General features: G+C 34.6%; 1 pseudogene; it reads left to right on the top strand.

Moving 5' to 3' along the window:
- The first annotated feature begins 1,450 nt into the window (after nt 1–1,450).
- On the top strand, nt 1,451–1,796 carry LOC119624759 (small ubiquitin-related modifier 2 pseudogene; annotated as a pseudogene).
- The last annotated feature ends 4,042 nt before the right edge of the window (nt 1,797–5,838 follow it).

Below are 5,838 nucleotides of genomic sequence, written 5' to 3' on the forward strand. Positions count from 1 at the left end.
ACAGATCATTTTAGAAGTGTTATTTGTCTGAAATGTATGTGTATTATCTCAAATATATATATCATCCTGAATGTTGTTCAATAATTATTTGTTTTTCAGGAAATCTACTTCTTTCCTTCTGAGACACCCTGCATTAATTGTGCCTGCAAAACTCCTTTTTCCTTCCAGTTTTATGTCAAGTAGCATCTGCTCTGAGAAATTGGTATTCTCCACCTAAACACCATAATTTGTCAGATGTCCCTCCTGTTTGATCTAACTTTGTAATCCCAAAACTCTTTATGTTTATCTTTATTACGACAAATTGTATACTGTGCTTTAAATATTATTATTATTATTATTATTTTTGCCTGTGTCAAGCACACTACTGTAACATTTTAAAGGGCAAAAATGGGGCCTTAAACTTTTGTTTTTCATCACTTCAAAATCACCTGCTTAAAACATGGCAGGCACTCGATACTGCTTGCTCACTTAGACACATAAATGAAACGTAGATGTTTGCATAATGCTTTCTAAGATTACCATTTTTTTGGTTTCTGCTGTAGAAGTATTTTAAAGTAATTGCTCTTCCTTTAAATAACACATGTCCAATTTGGAATTATCAGCTTGTTTCTCTGCACTGAAAACTATTTTTTATGAAAAGATTTCAATCACACTTACAATCTAAAAATGTATTTCATTCATCTCACGTATTATTTTTTAACACAACCGTATTTTAAATTTGCCATCAATTTTATTCTTCCAATGTTCAAGAACAAATAGAAGCCATCAAATGTTTATACCCTTGTTATTCCAATATTTTTTTCAGCTGTTCTCCTTTAGCACTGAGCTTGCTTCTATTTAATCTATTGTGGGTAATTAAACCATATCATTTTCCTTTGTACAGATATAACTAAACAGTTATACAATCCCACACTCTAATTGCAAATCATTTAAATCCTATTAATTGATGAATGCATTCATCATTCATTTGAGGTGATGTGGTGAGTCTTCAGGGATAACACCACAGGACAAAACTTACAGAAAATTCATTATGATCACATAGATTGTGCATCTTCCACACATTCCTTATCTATAGTACTTCCTAACAGTGGGGACTTTGCATACTACCTGTATAAGTCAGTGCTGGCACAGAATCAGACAGGCACAGTGCCCTCTCTAAGAAAATAAAACACTAGTAATCCCACCCAAATATATATAGTATCCTGTTCAATTATTAGAAGGAGATTATCACCAATATAAGCACTATCTATAATGAGGAAATATGAAGTCTTGATTACTTTTATGACACATAAACCATAATCACCATTAATTTAATGATTACCAACATAGGCAAAAAGAAGCAAAAGCAATAAACATATACAGTTCTAGGCTCCTGGTGCTTCTTTGAATGCTTGTTTATGCAGACTTGTTACCTCTTTTGTGAAATGGCAGCCAAAAAGACTCTGGGACTATGGCTGATGAGAAACTCAAGGAAAGATTCAAGACCAAGAACAATGATGGTATTAATTTGAGAGTGGCATGATGGTTCTGTAGTGCAGTTTAAGATGAAGATGAAGAGGTATACACCACTTAGTAAACTAATGAAAGCCTACTGTGAACGACAGGGCTTGTCAACGAGGCAAATCAGATTCCAGTTTTACAGGCAGCCAATTGATGAAACAGACACATCTGCACATTTGGAAATGGGGTATGAAGATACAACTGATATGTTCTAGCAGTAGACAGGAGGGATCTGCGAAAAAGGAAAGCACCCAGGGAAGGTGCATCTCATCTTCATTCCAGAACAATGTCCTTAACAGACCAAGATTACTTTCTCAATTAGGAAACTGAAATTTGGTTCCATCACATCCTGACTACTATGATACACCTTTTCTTTTTCTTTTTCTTTCTTTCTTTCTTTTTTTTTTTTTTTTTTTCTGGACAGGATCTTACTCTGTAGCCCAAGCTGGAGTGCAGTGATGTGATCATGGTTTACTGCAGCCTTGACCTCCCAGACTCAAGCAATCCTTCCAACTCGGCCACCACATTAGCTGGGGCTACAGGCAGGTGCCACCATGCCCAGCTATTATTAAAAATTTTTTGTAGAGATGAGATCTCTCTATGTTGACCAGGCTGTTCTCAAACTCCTGAGCTCAAGTTTGATGGGATTACAGGCATGAGCCAGCACGCTGGGTCCATTCCTTAATTGTATGTAAAAGAACTGTTATACGTGGGAGCAAAGGTGGGTGGATCACTTGAGGTCATGAGTTTGAGACCAGTCTGGCCAACATGGTGAAACCCCATCTCTACGAAAAATATAAAAATTAGCTGGACATAGTAGTGCACGCCTGTAATCCCTACTAGGGAGGCTGAGGCAGGAGAATTACTTGAACCCAGGGGGTGGAGGTTGCAGTGTGCCAAGATCACACTACTAAACTCTAGCCTTGATGCCAGAGTGAGACTGTGTATCAAAAAAAAAAAAAAAAAAAAAGAAGAATGAAAAGAGTTGTCATATGTGCATTATATATATATGTGTGTGTGCGCGCGCATATATATGTATGTGTATATATGTGTGTATGTGTGTGTGTGTATTTTTTTTTCACTGAATGGCCAGTGGTATGTTTTGACCAACATCAAGTGGAGCTGAGAGAGGGGAAAATCCTGGTTCTGTGACAAAATCCCCTTTGTACATTAGTGTCATACTCATTAAGCTCTTCTCTTTATATTCTAGTAAGTTACTTTGTTCTCACTGTTTTAGCAACAACAACAACAAAATAAAAATCCTTGTGTGGCTTGTTCAGTTGAAGAATTTTAACATTTTCATATATCATTATAAAACCAAGGACAATTTTATAATTTCTTTTATACGTAGACATGTAGGATAATCTGTCTTTAATTAGGGATAAATTAATCTAAATAAAATAAATCCTGAACAGTTTTTCTTTCAAGTCTCTCTTTTTTTTTTCCCTTGATGATATCCCACATAATCAAGTCAAATGTCTTGTTGTTGAAATAAACTTCTTGCTTAAAAAATGTTCTAGTACCTAAACAGAGATAATAGGTCATAAAGTAAACTTTAACATTAGTACAACTAGTAGTATAAGAAGGATAAAATTATTTTATTTACAAAATGTACAGGCTGATCAGTGAAAAATAGAAGCAGAGATCTGGAATGGTAAAACATAATAATTGAAATTCCAAACTCAGTGGATTTCATAGGTACCTGATTGAACGCAGCAATTTAGTCAGTTGGAATATTAAATCAATTGATATTGTCTTGGCACAAAATTCAAACCAAAAAGAAAAAAGAAGAGGTATGGAAGATCATCCCAGAAGCAGTAATATTTGACAAATGAGAACTAGAACTACAGAAAAAAGATAAATTGGATGACAGAAAGGGAAAGTTGTGAATTCTTTTTTTTTTTTTTTTTTTTTTTTTGAGAGGGAGTCTGAGTCTGGCTCTGTGGCCCAGGCTGGGGTGCAGTGGCCGGATCTCAGCTCACTGCAAGCTCCGCCTCCCGGGTTTACGCCATTCTCCTGCCTCAGCCTCCCGAGTAGCTGGGACTACAGGCGCCTGCCACCTCGCCCGGCTAGTTTTTTTGTATTTTTTAGTAGAGACGGGGTTTCACCATGTTAGCCAGGCTGGTCTCGATCTCCTGACCTCGTGATCCGCCCGTCTCGACCTCCCAAAGTGCTGGGATTACAGGCTTGAGCCACCGCGCCCGGCCCGAAAGTTGTGAATTCTTGAAAAAAATATTAACAAAATGTTTTCTGAATTAAGTTAATCAAGGCTCACCAAATATGTAATAAACCAAAGACACTGCTACATGTTACTGTCAAAAAGAAAACAAATTCATGAAAATAATTGTTTTTTTCTTAATAATTGTTAATGCACTAGTATATAATTCCTTATATAAATTTTGTTGATTAATTGCGTTTGAGAACCTCAGAACTTTTTAGACTTAAAAAGATAACCTGCAATACCTTAAACTTCCACATCAAGAAAATTGGAGAAATAAGGGTTATTTCTCCAATTCACACTAGAAAAATAGATTTTAGGAATGGATCTGTATCTACCAAAAAGATTGATGATAATAAAATAACTATTAATATAATTAAAATTTATTTATTATTATTAAATAAATAACCATGCCAAAATAGCACCAGGTCCAGATGATTTTACTGTTAAATTCTACTAAACTTTTATGGAAAAAATAACATTAATCCTCTACAATATTTTCCAGAATATACAAGCACAGGGAGCATTCCATAACTCATTCTCTGATGCCAACATTAATCTAATAATGAAATAATGTAAGGACTTTACAGTAGAGAAAAACTAACTACTCATTGCCACTATGAACATAGATACAAAAATTGTTAACAAAATATTAGCAAATATAATTCATTAATTCATAAAAATTGTTATATACCATGCTTAAGTGGGATTTACTCCAGGTATGCAAAGCTAGTTCAACTAAAGAACACCAATCAATGAAATTCTCCATATCAACAGGTTAAACAAGAAAAAATATGTATGATTATTTCAATATACTCAGAAAAGTATTTTAACAAATTCCAAAACACATCCATGAAAACACTATGGCAAACTACAGATAGCATCACATAACACAGATAGTATCAATAAACCACAAATAGAGGGCATCTTCCTGAAATCGAGAAAGATTATTTGCAAAAACCTACACTGAAAATCAAACAGTGGTGAGAAACTAGGTGCTTTTCTCCTGAGATTATTAACAAAGCAGTTTTGTCTTCTTCTTTCACTACTCCTACTTAAGATTGTACAGGAATTTATACATAGGAAAATATTTTTTTAAAAACTATCAAATGTATACAGATTGAAAGGAAAAAAAGGAAACTGTCTTTATTTGCAGATGATGTAATAGACTATCAAGAAAATCCTAGAGAATATTCAAAAGTCTGCTGAAACTAGTAAGCAAGGACACATGATAAAAGATCATTTAACAAAACTCAGTTGCTTTTTTGAATATATGCGATGGACTGCTAGAATTCTAAATTTTTAACCTTTCTTTTAAAATGTCACTACAAATAAATGCATAAAAGATTAAAAACATGAACAAGATCTGTATGAAGAAAATTACAAATTACTGATGAAATAAATAAAAGAAAATATAGACAGATAGTCTACGTTAATGTATCGGTAAAATTAAGATATAAATTCTTCCCAAATTTAATTAAAATTTCAAAAAAATCTCTGGGAGTTATTTTGCAGATATTGATAAAATTGTTGTATAGTTCACATGGAAAGGCAAAATACATAGCCAGCACAATACTGAGAAAGGAAAACAAATTGAGACAGGGTGCAGTGGTTTGTTTGCAATTCCAGCACTTTTGGAGGCCAGAAAAGGCTGATCAATTGAGGTCAGGAGTCCAAGACTGGCCTGGCCAATAAAGTGAAACACCGTCTCTTCTAAAAATCCAAAAAAATTAGCTGGGCATGGTGGCACACACCTGTAATCTCAAGTATTCCGGAAGCAGAGGCAGGAGAATTGCTTGAAATGACAGTTGCAGTGAGCCAAGATGGCGCCATTGCACTCTGGCCTGGGTGACAGAGTGAGACTCAGTACTCCCACCAAAAAAAAAAAAAGAAAAAGAAAAAAAAGAAAAGAAAAGCAAATTGGAAGAAACATTCAATCTCAAGAGTTAATATAAAGCTACTGTAAGCAAGACAGTAAGGTAATGGCAGTCAAATAGAAGGAAAACCAGTGGAACAGAATGGAAACCCCAAAAGCCAACTCACATAAATTTGGTCACTTAATCTTTGATAAAGGCAAAAGGGCGATTCAATGGAGAAAGGATATTCTTTCCAAAAATGTT

Source organism: Chlorocebus sabaeus, chromosome 8 (assembly GCF_047675955.1).
Source record: "Chlorocebus sabaeus isolate Y175 chromosome 8, mChlSab1.0.hap1, whole genome shotgun sequence".
Classification (NCBI taxonomy): domain Eukaryota; kingdom Metazoa; phylum Chordata; class Mammalia; order Primates; family Cercopithecidae; genus Chlorocebus; species Chlorocebus sabaeus.